This window comes from Scyliorhinus torazame, chromosome 14, assembly GCF_047496885.1.
Source record: "Scyliorhinus torazame isolate Kashiwa2021f chromosome 14, sScyTor2.1, whole genome shotgun sequence".
Classification (NCBI taxonomy): Eukaryota; Metazoa; Chordata; class Chondrichthyes; order Carcharhiniformes; family Scyliorhinidae; genus Scyliorhinus; species Scyliorhinus torazame.
In genome coordinates, this window is record NC_092720.1 from 196,390,785 (window position 1) to 196,407,499 (window position 16,715).

Sequence of the window (16,715 nt, forward strand, 5' to 3'; positions counted from 1 at the left end):
GAACTAGCTCCAGGGTGTTCAGTTCTCGTCACCGGCCATGAGATGGTGGTGTACACAGCAAGGGTTTTTACGGGCGGCACGGTCGCATCGTGGTTAGCACTGTTGTTTCACAGCTCCAGAGTCCCAGGTTTGATTCCCGGCTTGGGTTATTGTCTGTGCGGAGTCTGCACGTTCTCCCTGTGTCTGTGTGTGTTTTCTCCGGGTGCTCCGGTTTCCTCCCATCATCCAAAGATGGGCAGGTTAGATGGATTGCCCATGATCAATTGCCCTTAGTGTCCAAAAGGGTTGGGTGGAGTTGCTGGGATGGGGTGAAGGTGTGGGCTTAAATGGGGTGCTCTTTCCAAGGGCTGGTGCAGACTCGAATGGACACCTTCTGCATTGTAAATGCTATGATTCACATGTTAACCTGTGGTGTTTGATTGCAACGTTTAACATAGTCAGTTCTTTATTTCGGACAACCTTTCATTTCTCAAATATAACTCACTAAATAATGGATGGTTTTCAGTACGAGAGCACTTCGGGACTGGTGACCATAATTATGTAAGTTTTAAGATACTCGTGGATAAGGATAAGAATAGTCCTCGGGTAAAGGTGATAAATTGGGAGCAGGCTAATTATAACAATATTAGGTAGAACTGCAGAATTTAGATTAGGGGTGGCTGTTTGAGGGTAAATCAACATCTGAATGTGGGAGTCTGTCAAACATCAGTTGATTAGCATTCAGGACCGGAAATAGGATTTTTGCATGTGCAATGTTGCTGCAACACAGCGTAATAACAATGGGTTGCAGTTCAGACATATCAATGGGTTGAAACTTGTTGGGATATCTTGGGAGTTGCGGTATCGAAATGGTTTCAAACACGTCTGTAGTTTGCAGAAGGCTGAACTGGGCAGCATATCTGGGGTTGGATATTCCCACCAATGATGGTCTTTGCAGAAAGGTGGCTGCCAAATTCCAGGAAGAGCTCAACACATTCCAGAATCACGCCGTCAACATATATGGTAGGTCGAATATTTAGCTGAGCACCTCTGGTTTGAGGTAGGAGTTTTCTTATGGCATAATTGAAGGACTCCGAGTCTCTTTGCAGAATTTAAGTTATGGAGAGTGGCTTTCAAATCTGGTGCAGAATGGAAAACGACATTGCACCCACCCGGAAATGACAAAACATGTCTGTCGAGGATGTTCAATTCAGTTCTGGCATGAGGTTGAAGAACTGAGGTTGAAGAATTTACCATCTCGGCAGATTTAATGCTCACGTCAGAGAGAAGTTGATCTTTGATAAGTTGAATAGCCACTGTAAGGTATGTTGTAAATAGTATGGCGGCTAACACAGCGTGACACTGATCCGCATTTTAAAAAGTGGCTGTTTCAGATTTCCCACGAAAGCATGTCACCATGCAGCATTTTCAGGATGGTAAGGAGGCTCCTTGGGCATCCCCATCTCTGCAGCACAGTCCACAGGACTTTGCGATTTACTGAGTCAAATGCATTGCTCCGTCGAAAATGCAATGAAAATTCCTGCCGCTGTTCTCGACATTTTCCTTGGAATGGCAAGACAATTTTGGAGGTTCGTCTGGAAGATCAAAAGTAGGGCAGCAGGTGATTCTGGAGATTACATGTCAGGATTTACCAGCAATGGACAGCAGGAACATCAGGAACATAGTAACAGGTGTCGCATTCCTGAAGTTGGGAGAAGTTAACTGCAGTTCCCAAACCCGTTGGATGAGGACAGAATCCTGACTTGAGCAAACGCTTTTTCACCTCCCTTGGATTACCATCCGGATCACAGGCTTCCTTCGCCACCTTGATGCTATTGTAAGGAAGACATTTGGAGATTTGATTGGATAAGTAGTCAGCCTGGAAGTTTGATTCAACCAATGGTTGTTCAGGATGGTGAGACGCCAGAGCTCTGTCCACTGCAGCTCCACAAGTTGATGCCATTTAGCATTGCCTCGGCATTGGGGCAGTTAGTTTCAGGCTTTGTAACGAATCTGAATGGAAAAACGAAAGCGTGTTTGGAACAAATGCATACTAAAGCGTGATATTGCAATTGAACATGATGATTGTATTTTCTTTTCAGCTTTAAATTGATTCTTTATCATGTTAAATGCAGTTTTTCGGATTCAATACAATTCAAGGTTTGCCTCCGTTCATGTCCAGCATGTGGTTGACGCTCTCGGTCCAACACTTTATTTTCACTCGTTTCTGGAAACTGCTCCGCTTTCTCACCATCTGTAAGGGGAAACGACAAGAATCCACACCGATTTGGAGAGAAGAACAAAACTTACTCTCTAGTCGGTGCCTGACTTGCCGACTCTATTTATACTTAGTTAAGGGTCCCCCACCACCCTATTGGGGGTGCCCGTATCCGCATGCTCCACAGGGTAGTGGAATGCCCTACCCTGTAAGTCCCATGCGGGTTATAACATTGTCCCTGTGGCAATATGCATTTTCAATACCTTTCCCGTATCACTCACGCATCTTCCAATACAACGTTACACGTTAGCGTCTTCCCTGACAGCGTCCAAGTGGAAGACACTTGGGGGTCAAGCAATCCGCTTATGCTTGTTTTCCCTTGGTAACTCTCAAAAAACAGATTATGATCAATAAAGGAAGCCGAATTATAACAGGTAGTAGGAACGTGACTTTAAGGCCACAATCATAACAGTCGCAGTTTTGGTCAATAGCTGAGTAGACTGTGGAGGTCAAGTGGTCGATTCCTCCTTCTATTCTTGAGTTCTAACCTTCCCCGTGACCAGCATGACACCGCGTCATGTCCCTGTGATAGCAGCAACGCCAACTATGTAACACTTTGTTTCTGGCAACCGTCTTTCTCCAAGGAAGCCACGTTTAGTTGCCTCTTGTCTGGTTTGCTCTCACTTCCTTTGCACCACGCCTAACTTATGCCAGCAAATTACCGAACAATCACCACTATATTGGTCTTCAATATGTGAAAAAATCTGTAATAGGGTAAATTGTCAATATGGTGTTGGCACAACCAGGCTGAGAGGCTGTGGTCCGAGGAAGCATTTATATAGAGTTGATAAAGGGAAAGCTCTACTGGTAGTTGGGGCTGTAACCGGAAGTTACAGGCGCAAGGGAAACGTCCTGACACCGCTACAAATGCATAACCATGGCAGAGCCGGTGTCAGGGTTGGTATGTCGGAAGTATGACATTATTTCAGTCCGTTGCATCCCAAATCCCAAAGGGCGATCCAGCCTCTTGTAGATACGTCATCGTGGGATGGAATGGGTGTTTACCCAGCTCAAAGTATGGGCGCTCAGACTGGAGTTCGGAAAGTGTACACAATTTTACATTCGGACCAATAGCAATCAGTTCAATCGCGATGGCTGACCAATTTATGAAATTCGGAAGATGTCAGGGTGATATCTGATGCGATGGCTGCGATTCATACTAACTGGTGGCAATTCTCCTCCTGGCAGCTAATCTGAAAGAAATAGAGTATGGGGTTGACAATGGATGGCTACAACACGCTCGGAACGTGTTGCATGACAGGCCAACCAGGTAGTGAATGGGGACATCAGACCCATCAACGTCAATGGGATCAGTGTTGGCCACCCGCTATACAACCAGATTGGACTGTCCCTTCTAACTCATGCTCGATATGTATTCAGAATAATCATAGAATCAATGCATTTACAATGCAGGAGGAGACCATTCGGCCTATCGAGTCTGCACAGGCCCTCGGAAAGAGCACCCTACCTAAGTCCACACCTCCACCCTACCCCCACATCTCCACCTATCCCCGTAACCCCACCTAACCTTTTTGGACACTAAGGGCAATTTACCATGGCCAATCCATCTAACCTGCACGTCTTTGGACCGTGGGAGGAAACCGGAGCACCCGGAGGAAACCCACGCAGACGCGGGGAAAACGTGCAGACTCCGCACCGTCACCCAAGTCCGGAATTGAACCTGGAACCCTGGTGCTGAGAAGCAACTGTGCTAACCACTGCGCTACCGTGCTGCCCTACAACATTCAAGAACAACGACCACTTCGCCCGTTGTTCCTCTTTTCGCTCAGACCTGGGTTGACTTCAAACTGCCAGGAAGGTCCTTTTCTCTCGGTTTTCACCGGTGTTTTGGAAATCAGCCCAAATATTTCCACGATGGGGCAGAGGTGACGGCGCATTTTCACATTGGCAGTGGACTCGGGCCAGCATCACATTGTCAGCACGATCACTGCGTTCAGGGAATTGTACAGTGACATGTCAGTGTTGGCATTTCAACAAGTGGCCACGGTAAAAAAAAAGTGGATATAGGACACTGAAAACCATACTGCTGAAATTTGCGGCCAATACGCGGAAAATCTGGGAAGGAATCTAATCAGGAGGGATGGTTCTTCCACGAGTTACACCGGTAATTCCGTCTTCCTGCTCGTGGCTCTCAGGCCCATGATAGCGAACTCAGCTTCCGACTGTGGAAATCAGAGTTACAGAGGAACATACCTGATTCATGATGGTGACTCGGAGCGAAACCATGAATTGTACTTAATGCTGGGAGGTCTGAGGGTTGCAGTAGGAAACACTTACTGTTTCTGGTGGAGCTCAGAGTTTCACCAGGAATATAACTTCATGTGTTCAAAGATGTGGGCCTCTCTGGCAAGGACAGTATTAATGGGCCATCCTGATTGCTGTTGAGATTTCAGTGTTGACTCACCTTCTTGAATGGCTGCCGTCCATGTGGTACATTTACACGCACAGAGTTCCCAGGTCATGAGTCCTAGGATGATCCAGGAATGGAGAAACGTGCCTCGTCAGGACGGCCTGTATCTGCGAGGGGAAGTTACTGGCCGTGGCGTTCTCATGATCCTGCTACCTTTATTCCTCTAATGGTGGCGTTCGTGGAATGCGTGTCAAAGGAGTTTGGTGGGTTGCTGCGGTGAATCTGGTAGATGGTATATACTGCACCCATTGTACCCTGATGGTGGAGAGAGAGTGGATGGCGTCAGAGGTGGATGGCCTAACCAAACAGGCGGCATGTCCCGGATGCTGTCCAGTATATGGAACATGTGGAGTTGGGTCAATCGAACTATTGATGTGTGTGTTGCAGATGGTGCAAAGCACAATGGAAATAAAGAGGTGGGTAATTGACCAGGATCCCCAGCCTCTGAATTATAACGGAAACCCGAATATACATAAACCTTGCCCAGTTACATTTCCGGTCAATGCCATTGTATTTCATTCGATTTTCTTTCCATTGGTAATTGTTATTGCCTAGCATTTGTATGGTGTGAACGTTTATACTTGTCGACCAAACCTTGCATGCAGGCAAGTATTGAATTAGTTAGATATGTATTGATGAATGTCTGCCGCTGGATATCAGTCTAAACTACGCCGTCCATTATTTAATATTTGTCTTCTAAGGTCCCCAGGTGGCTAATCTCTGGGATCGGGTGAATCACTGAAGGCGTTCGCTCATTTCCACTGGCGTTCACTCTTTCCCACTGGCGTTCGCTCATTCCCACTGGCTTTCGCTCATCTCCACTGGCGTTCGCTCATTCCCACCGGCGTTCGCTCTTACCCCCTGGCTTTCGCTCATCTCCACTGGCGTTCGCTCTTTCCCACTGGCGTCCGCTCTTCCACACCTTCGTTCGCTCATTCCCACTGGCGTTCGCTCATTCCCACAGGCGCTCGCTCTTTCCCACTGGCGTTCGCTCTTTCCCACTGGCGTTCGCTCATTCCCACTGGCGTTCGCAATTTGTCACTGGCGTTCACTCATTCCCACCGGCGTTCCCTCTTTCCGTCTGGCGTTCGCTCTTTCCCCCTGGCGTTCGCTCATTTCCACCGGCGTTCGCTCTTTCCCCCTGGCGTTCGCTCATTCCCACCGGCGTTCGCTGTTTCCCACCGGCGTTCGCTGTTTCCCACCGGCGTTCGCTTTTTCCCACCGGCGTTCGCTTTTTCCCACCGGCGTTCGCTCATTACCACCGGCGTTCGCTCATTACCACTGGCGTTCGCAATTTGTCACTGGCGTTCGCTCATTCCTCCTGGCGTTCGCTCTTTCCCCCTGGCGTTCGCTCATTCCCACTGTCGTTCGCTCTTTCCCACCGGCGTTCGCTCATTCCCACTGGCGTTCGCTTTTTCCCACCGGCGTTCGCTTTTTCCCACCGGCGTTCGCTTTTTCCCACCGGCGTTCGCTCATTACCACCGGCGTTCGCTCATTACCACTGGCGTTCGCTTTTTCCCACCGGCGTTCGCTCATTCCCACTGGCGTTCGCTCATTCCCACTGGCGTTCGCTCATTCCCCCTGGCGTTCGTTCTTTCCCACCGGTGTTCGCTCTTTCCTACCGGCGTTCGCTCTTTCCCCCTGGCGTTCGCTCTTTCCCACTGGCGTCTTTCCCACTGGCTCTCGCTCTTTCCCACTGGCGTCTTTCACACTGGCGTTCGGTCTTTCCCACATGCTGCAGCTGTAACAGGTCTCCCGCACTATCCTTGTTATTGTATTGTCTCCTAGTCAGTGGGTTTCAAATTTGAAAATAGCACAAACTGATGGCAGTTACATTAAGGACATTAACCATTTAAGCTACAAATTGTATTTACCTCCCTGGGGAATCGCTTCATCCGTGAAGAATCTCAACTACCCGGAAGTGTTGGGGAAACTAGAAACTTTTCTCATTGCAGAGGTGAAGATTCAGAGGAAATTTTATATAAATATTCAAAATCATGAGGGGACTGGACAAATAGAAAGACAGCTCTTAATATTGCAGGAGGGTTGCAGGAGACTCGGAATTAAAATGTCTGACGAAATTTGCAAACGTGACATGGGGGTATTGGGAGGGAGGTGACATTCTCAACACACCCAGTGGTTACGATCTGGTTAACGAATTGCCCGAGAGTTGGGAAGTTGATTCAATCGTTTGCTTCAAAACTACATTGGATGATTCTCTGAAGAAAGCTTAGTGGCAGGGCCACGGGGAAGAACTTGGGAGTGTTGGGTTAGGTGAGAATTCTTTGCAGATAATCCACACCGCAATGCTTGGCGGAATGACCGACTTCTGTACTATAACTATTCAGTGGTCTGCGTTCCTATATATTTTATATTCCCACTTAATTTCAGACAGGATTTCCGACATATTTTTTTCTCTTCTGGCCCCACTTCTTCTAAACGCAACCCTTGCTGTGTTATCACATTCCGCACGTCCAGTGTTCAGCAAGTGATTCAGTTTCACCCCCTTGCCTCCTCACCTCAATCAATTTCCAACTGGAGCAATGCTAAACTATTATTCCCTCGCTTCTAAAACGTGCTCGCCTCTTTGGGCAGGGGTCTCTCCGTTTCAATGGACCCCGCCTCCCTCTACCTGGACCCCGCCCCCTCTCACTCACCTGTCTCCCTCTGAACTTTCTTCACTCCGTTTCCTGCGGTGCAACTCCGACCTTGTTATCAAAACTGCTGACGAGCTTGGTGCCGTTGTTATCTGGGTATTGCAATGAAAAATGGGGGACATGTGTCATTTGGGCAATGAATGTTGTTCTGGGAGGACTTGGGATTTTTGTCTGGGGAACAGATGTTGGTCAAACGGGAGGCGCGTGCGGGGGGCGGGGGGTCGTTATTTTTTAAAAGAAACGGCAGTTGGAAGGCAGATAGAAGTCAGCTGGAGAAAGGCAGCCGGCCAACCGCGTGCGGAGGCTGTGCGGGAGGCGCCGCAACGCGAACAAGGAGCCAGTGGCTATAAAGGACAAGGTCATAAATAAATAAAGAGCTGGAGGAAGGAAGAAGAAAAGGCTGTGAGGCTCGCTTTTAGATCATAGAATTTACAGTGCAGAAGGAGGCCATTCGGCCCATCGAGTCTGCACCGGCGCTTTGGAAAGAGCACCCTACTCAAGGTCCACACCTCCACCCTATCCCCATAACCTAGTAACCCCACCCAGCACTAAGGGCAATTTTGGACACTAAGGGCAATTTTGGACACTAAGGGCAATTTATCGTGGCCAATCCACCTAACCTGCACATCTTTGGACTGTGGGAGGAAACCGGGGCACCCGGAGGAAACCCATGCACTCACGGGGAGAACGTGCAGACTCCGCACAGACAGTGACCCAAGCCGGAATCGAACCTGGGACCCTGGAGCTGTGAAGCGATTGTGCTAACCACAATGCTACCGTGCTGCCCCATTAAAATTCAAGCAGCCCTGAAAATATATCAGAAGACCCAAAACTAAAAGAATAATGATTGACAAGGAAGACCTGAAGGTCTTACAACTGGTCCAAACGCAACAAAAGAAAAGATCTTTTATATCCTTTTTTAAAAGTAGTTTTAATCTTTTAACTTGAAAATAAAGTTAAGTTAAGTTGATAACCTGAAAGAGTGGATATCAGAAAGTTTACTTACTCTACTTAGAAAAGCCTGACCCGTGAGTAGACCTATTTAGTGATAAGTAAACAAAATCTTCTAGGAAGATATGGTTCATATCGATGACTAACTTGAAACATTAGTTTGACCCAATAGCACCCTCCTAAGTCTACCCAGGAGCCAGGGACTCAGGGAGTTCCTGTTCACCATTTAGAATATCTTGACCCTTTTCTGGTGTAGATGAATACTAAGAATAGTGGTGGTGAGTTTTTACTTCAGTATTGACTTCTATCTGTCAGAGCCTGACCACCATCTCTCAGACACATCCTCCTACCTCTCCCTGGACATTGATACGACCACCGAACATTAAGCCATTGTTTCAATGCCCGTCACTGACTTCCTAGTCTCTGGCGATATTCCCTCCATAGCTTCCAACCTCAAAGTCACCTATCCCCACACAGTCCTCTTCTACCACCTTCACAAACCTTCCAGAAAGGATGCCCTGGCAGATCCATCATGTCAGTCCGTTCATACTCCCACATTCCCATCTTTGGAAGTGCTCCAGTCAAGCCCGGTACAAGTTGGAGGAGTAGAATTTCATCTTTTGGTTGGGTATGTTGCAGCCTTGGGATTCAATATTGAGTTTGTCAACTTTAGATTGTCAACGTCCTCCTCCATCTTAGCCCCCACTTTTTTGATATCCCACACATGTATTGACTCAATGTATACCCTCCACCCCAACCCCTCTCACAACAGGCCATCACAACAGAGACAGAGGGTCATGTCCTATCGAAAGAATAGGCAGATGGGCAAAGGGGGCGGGGCTGCATTGTTAGTAAGGAATGAAGTCAAATCAATAGCAAGGAGCAAAATAGGATCAGAAGGCATAGAATCTCTGTGGATAGAGTTGAGGAATCGCTAAGGTAAAAAGACCCTAATGGGAGTTATGTACAGGCCCCTTGGCAGTAGTCAGGATGTGGGGCAGAAAATAGATCAGGAGATAGAGAAGGCATGTAAGACTTCTTCCCCCCTTCCCCAACACACACCTGGAGATGGATGGAAGACATTCCTTTTGAAGCAACTGGCCACAATGAGAGACAATAAAGGTGGAAATCCAGGTGGCAGTCAAGATGGCAATAACAAAGGTGTTAGTGGCCATGCAAACGATGATCGATGGAGTGGGGAAAATGGTGAAGGCGCAAGGAAAAATGGTCCTTGAGCTGGAGAAGGTATCAACGGACAGGATTGTTGCTGGAGGCCGAAATTAAAGTTGGTGGCAACCCAGGAGAGCTTGATGGGGAAAGTGGAGGACCTGGAGAATAGGTCCCGACTCCAGAACATTCAGATTATGGGTCTGCCAAAGGGGAACAAGGGCCTGACGGGCTATATGGCACAAATGCTGGGCAACCTAGCCAGGTGGGATAGCTTCCCCAAATCCCCAGAAATCGACAGAGCACACAGATCGCTCCGGCCGAAGTCCAAGATGGGAACACAACCCAAGGCGATATTTGCAAAACTGGTCCAAAGATACCCTTACTGTCTGACCTCGCCATACATCCCAACCCCTTCCCCCTTGTCTGAGCCAGTACCCTTGAAATTCATCTCAAAAGGCCCTTTTAAACACCTCCTTTACCGCAGCAACTACCATAAAAAAGGGGCTTCTTTATTTTTCCGTTCAAAATCTGGGAATTCCCTCCTTAACAGCACTGTGGGTGTGACTACAACACACATGGAATGGAGCAGTTCATGAAGGCAGACCACCCAACTTATCAAGGTGATGGGAAATTGATGCTGCCCGTCCCAGCGATGCCCACATCGCTTCAATTAAGAAAATGAGGTTTGATTAATGTACAGGTTGTGGGCATGTGTTTAAACCAATAGGTGGCACAGAAGAATACATAACTCTAAAAAGATAGATCCAGGAGCTTAAAATGTTTTCGAAATAAATGTGAGTGTTAAAAAATCTTCAAACTGCTAACAGAGGTTATATTGGACAATTTAATAATTTGTGCATTTCTAATTGGAAATTTGTGCAAATCAAATTGGAAGCTCTAAAGGAATTAGATTAGATGGAACAGTTCAAAACTGGGGTAGGATTTTTCATTATAGAAGAAAAGACAATTTACAGATAAAGTCATGGAGTCATAGAGTTTTTACAGCACGGACAGAGGCCCTTTGGCCTTCCGTGTCTGGGTCGACCATCAAGCACCTACTTACCTTAATCCCATTTTCCAACACTTTAGATGAGCACTTGTGTGCTGCGGCATTTCAAGTGCTCATCTAAATACTTCTTAAATGTTGCGAGGGTTCCCATCTAGCACCCTTTCAGATAGTGAGTTCCAGATTCCAACCATCCTCTGGAAGAAGTTTTTCCTCACATCCCCACTGAACCTCCTGCCCCATATCTCAAATCTATGCCATGGTTATTGCCCCCCCCCCCTCCCAACTAAGGGGAAAAGTTCCTTGCTATCCACCCTATCTATCCTCTCATAATTTTATACATATCTATCAGGTCCCACCTAAGTCTTCTGTCCTCCAATGAAAATAACCCACACTGTTTTAGCTGTTCCCTTTAGTAGATGTGCGGTTGGGGCGGACATGGTGCTAAAGTTTGGGGCAAACTTTCAGTACAATGTGTAAATGCCTCGAAATCAATTAAATTCTCCCCTTGTGTTTACAATAGGGTTATCAATCAGGGCATTTATTTTCATTTCTTGTGTACCATTTGACCTTGTCCTGTCTAAATGATCATTCCAGGTATCAGTGCAAATTCACAGGCCGTCGAACTATAATGCACAGTTAGTTAATCCAGATACTGCTTTGCTTATCAACCTCCGAATGCTTGCTGGGTAAGTTTAAGATCCCAACGAAATAACGTTCCACCACTATAGGCCATCTGGGGGGACAGAAGCAAATATTTGCCTGGCTTTGGAGACGACGGGAACCTGCCAATAGCCATTTACGAGGTTGTGCTGAATTAGGAGAGTGAAGTAGTTTGCTGATACAAAAAGTGATGCGTGGAATATGAATTGGTCTGCGTCTTCTTGCCTTTGAAGAATCAATGCAGAGCCATTTAGAAAAATCTTGTTTAGGACAGGTAGAATGGGGGAGCTCTGACTGGACACAATTATATCATTGTGAAACATGGATTTGGTTTCTTGCCTGACCTAAACAACTTTTCAAGGCTCAGTTGGTGGGATTCTGTTTAATCAGTGGGATATCGTCTACATCACATTCTTGTTTGCCAGTGTGGTATTCTCTGAGCAGTGTGGCTATATCAATTTATTGCTCGTCTGTCAAGGAGGTTAATCTCTTAAGCAGTTTTTCTCTTGTACTAAACTTCAGTATTTTCAAACCTAACAGTGGAACATTAAACCTGGGAGTCCTCTGTTTCACCCTCCTCCTCTGCCTCTGTCTGGTCCTCCCCTGCTATCTTTATTCACTGGCCAATACAGTGCACTGGAGTAGTAATCCAGAGAGCCAGGATAATACTCTGGGGACCCAGGTTAGAGTGCCACAATGGCAGGTGGTGGAATTTGAACTTATTAACAGAAACTTGAATTAAAAGGCTGGTGCTGACCACGCAGCCACCGTCCATTGCTGATTGTCATAAAAATCTATCTGGTTCACTAAGTGTCCTTTAGTGAAGAAAATCTTCCTTTCTTACCTGGTCTGACCCACCAGACCCCTGCTCAAAGTCATGAGGTCGACTTATAATTCCCTCTGAAAAAGCCTCGTCTTTGTCCTTTGAAGGCTTCCAAAAGCATCAAACCAGGTGGACCACCCAGCATCGACCTAGGTACTAGAAACGACAATGACAAACCCAGCCCTCCCGATCCTGCAAAGTCCTCCTTACCAATATGTGGGGGCTTGCTTCAAAATTGGGACAACTGTGGCACAGGTGAGTGGAGATAGCTTAACATAGTCATTCTGATAGAATTATACATTACAAATAATGTCGCAGACACCACCATCACCATTCCTGACATTGTCCTGTCCACTATCAGGGCTGACCCGGCAGAGGTTGTGGCACAGTGGTATACAGTCAGGATGGATTTTCCCTGGCAGCCCTTAACATTGACTCTGGACCGCATAAAGTTTCATGGCAATCGGTCAAACATGGGCAAAGTAACCTGCTGATTATTACGTACCGTCTGTCATTCCTCAGCTGATGGATCAATGGCCCTCCATGTTAAACAAAACTTTACTTAAGTACTGAGGGTGGTAATGATGCAGAATGTACTCTGGGTTGCGGGGATTCAGTGTCCATCACCAAGAGTGGCTCTGCAACACCACTACTGGCCGAGCCGGTTGAGAACTAAAGGGCAAAGCTGTTGGACTGGGTATGCAGGGTAACTTCATTGTCTGGCATTAAAGAACCAACCAGGCTTACGTAAAAATGAGGTATCAACCTGGTGAAGCTACAATACAGGGCTACTTCCATGTCAAACAAGGGATAGAGAGAGCTAAGAAACCCCACAACCAATGGACCAGATATGAGCTGCGCAGCCTTACCACAACCAGCCGTCAATGGTCATGTACAATTAAGCAACTCACTAGAGGAGGCGGCTCCACCCTAAACCCAATGAGGAGGGAGCCCAGCTCATCAGCGTAAAGATGCAGACTGAAGCATTTTCGACAAGTATCAGTCAAAAGTGCAGAGTGGATGATCCACATTGCACTCCTCAATGGTCGGCAGCATCAGAGATGCCTGTCTTCAGGAATTCCATTGACTCCACATAATATCAAGAAAAGGCTGAAGTCATTGCAAAGGCCATGGGTCCTGAAAATAGTGCGGCAATAGTACTGAAAACCTGTGGTCCAGACCTTACTGCGTCCTCAGACAAGCTGTTCCAGTACAGCAACAACTCTGGCATCTACCCTGCAATGTGGAAGATTACCTAGGTATGTCCTCCAGTGAAAAAGAAAGGCAAATTCAACTGGGCCAATTGCTACCCCATCAGACTACTCTGGATCATAAGTAAAGTGATGGAATGGGTCATCAACCCTTTGAGTGACCCTTGCTTAGCAATAACCTGCTAACTGATGCTCAGTTTGTGTTCCCCCAGGAGCCACTCAGCTCCTGATCTCATTCTAGTCTTCATTCCAACATTAGCTGAACTTCATATGTGAGGTGAGAGTGACTGCCCTTGATAACAAGGCAGCATTTGACTGAGTGTAGTATCAAGGAGCCCGAGAAAAACTAGAGTCAATGGGAATGAGGGGGAAAACCCTCCACTCTTTGGAGTCATACCTGGCACAAATCAAGATGGTTATGATTGTTGGAGGTCAGTAATCTCAGCTACAGGATATCAGTGCAAGAGTTCCTCAGGGAATGTCCTCGGCCTAAACATTTATTAGCTGATTCTCCACTGATGTTCCTGCCTTTGTAAGATCAAAAGTGGGGATATTCGCTGATTTTGCACCATGTTCAGCACAATTTGTGACACCTCGGAGACTGAACAAGTACACGTCCAAATGCAAATTTTCCTAGACAATATCCAGGCATAGGCTGACAAGAGGCAAATAATACTCTTGCCATACAGGTACTAGGCAACGACCATCTTCACCAGAAAGATTCTTACCATTGCTGATTGATATTCAATAGCATTAACATAACAGAATCACCCAGTATCAACATAGTATGGGTTACTATTGACCAGAAACAAGCCATCTAACTAATGTGACAACAAAAGCAGATCAGACACTACGAATCCTGTGGTGACTAACTCACCTACCGACTCCCCAATGCTTCTCCACAATATACAAGGCACAAGTCAAGAGCGTGATGGAATATACTTCCCTTGCCTGGATGCGTGCAGCTCCAGTAATGCTGAAGAAGCTTGACACCATTCAACACAAAGCAACACACTTCATTGGCACCTCTTCCTCAAACATTCACCTGTCCACCACCGACGGATGGTAGTAGCAGTATGTGCCATCTACAAGGTGCATTGGAGGAACTCACCAAGGTTCCTTAGGCCGCACCTTCCAAACCCACAATGGTTACCATATCATTCTTGAGGGCAATTGGTGGGCAGTTGATTCTGGCCTAGCCAGCAAATCCAACATCCTTGGAATGTATTTAAAAATAGACTCTCAGAAGGCATGTACTCCTGGCTTGCAAAAGTGTGTCTCCCCAATCCTTTCTGCCTGCATTTACATGACTTTTCAATGTTCCTTAACTACTGACAGGCATTGAGGAGGCATTCCCAGAATTGGCCACTTGCTCCAGAATTGAAGTGTCATCTCTACTGTCATGTGAGAGTACCTTTAAGAAATGGGTGTTTATAAATGGGTGTGTATATAAAGATCTGTAGTGAAAATACCTTTACGAAATGGGTGTTTATTACTACAGTGATGTCAGAGAGTGGGTGGAGCTGAACTGTCTGTCAGCTTTTTACTTTCATTTTTGCGTAGGCTGCAGGGTGTGTTTTAGTTTTGTTTTCAGTGTTGGAGCTGAAGCCAGACGGAGCAGGTGTACTGCTGTTCTTTCTGCCATGAAAAGACTATCTCTTGATCATTTGGCGAATTCAGCATTTTAAATGTTTTCAGTACTGACTTTAACCTGATGTGCTTCTGATAAAGGTTTGTTTTTAAGGCATACGGATGTGAAAAGGAAAGCTTAAAGGTTTACTTAATGTTGAAGTATTTGGGGGTTGTATTTGAATTAATGGTTGCTAAGATGTTCACTGTATGTTTTAAAAAGGTTAACTTGAGTTCATAGAATAAACACTGTTTTGCTTTAAAAAATACTTTTCCATTTCTGCTGTACCACACCTGTAGAGAGGGCCATGTGCTCCCCATACCACAATCTGTTAAATGTTGTGGGTCAGGGGAACTCCATGATGCACTTTGGGGTTCTCTAAACCCTGGCGCTTAACACTACATTCCAGAAACAATTCAAGGACCAGGATTTTGCACTTCCACATCTCCCGCCCACCCCCCACCTCAAGCCGATTCTGAGTCGTCGAGGAAGTTGTGACGGGGGTGTGGTTGGAGGCAGAGGGTGGGAGGGGGGTTAGCATACCACTGCATGGACGGTATTTCTTCCAGGACCCCTCCCACCATGACCCAGATGCAATGTCACGGTGTGGCAGGCACAGCCTTGTATGGGAAATCTGCTCTTGCGCCTATTAAGGCCCTTATGCATCCATTCTATGGCCTCATCAGGACCTTATCCACCCTGGCCTCAATGTTTAGGCTGACAGGCGCCAGTCAGAGGAGGATAGGAAACTGGAAATGTTAGAAATCTCCAACTCAGGAGGGGGAGGGGGCTCTCCTATTCACACACACACCCTCAAATACATACGTAAACACACTTACACACATGCACTCTGTTGCTAACTTTTGGTTGGCTCGTAAATGTTGCTCGTTGTGTCTTTACTTAATTTGCTCTGTTTCTATAACCTTTGCTCTGAGTCGCCAGGTATCTTTATACCGCCACGAGGTTCAAGTTCAAGTGCTGATCAATAACTCAATACACCAATTAGTAAGATTCAAATCAAAACACATTTATTATACACAGTCGATCACTACTCGTGCATAAAACTCTACTTACTAGACTATCTCCAGCACTATAGGCCTATACTTAGCTTTGGAACTGGCCCACCAGGTCAGGGGAACAAATGGCCTTTTGTTCGATTCTGAGTCTGCAGGCTTCCAAGCTGGTATAGACTGGTAGCTAGGAGCGCCTAGCTCGTAGCGTGCGTTGACTGGAGATTTACTTGGTTGATGCAGCGACTAGGCAGGTCACTGTCAAGGGTTGTATCGAGCTGCTGAGTGACCGTGCCAAGAAGGACAAATTGAACTTGGGGATTCTACTTTAAAGTCCCAAGGGGCAGACCCCGTATCTGGTTCCAAGTGATTGGACTAGGTTCCGATCACTTGGACCGATTTCTCCAATACTGGAGCCGTTCCCTGATCGCTGGGCGGTTCCTGAGTGTCCGTTGGCCTTCCTTTGTCTTGGCTCCTGCTGGCGCCGAGGAGTCTGGTTTGGCCTTATTTACCTTAAATGTTTCAATTGTTCCCGGGGATTGCTCATTAATATGCGGATGGTTGCTAGTTTCAGTACTGTCTGGGTTTCTGCAAGTTCTAATACAAGGAAACTTTGCACCTGCTAGTTTTTCCTGGCTTGACTAAATTTCCCTGCATTCTTTGTGGATCTCCATTTTAAGTCGGGAAGTGGCCAAGCCAGGTGGCTACATTCCCTTCTTGTGATCCCTAACGCGAAGCGTGAAGGATCACATAACTGCGTCGTCTTCACTCCCTGACCCAGCGAGCACTCTTCCATGGCCTCTACACTGACCATAACTATGCAAGAAATTTTTAACTGACAATTCTAAGTGGCGCTATGTAACAACAGGGACATGCATTACAACATATAAAAAAACAGTACCTCTA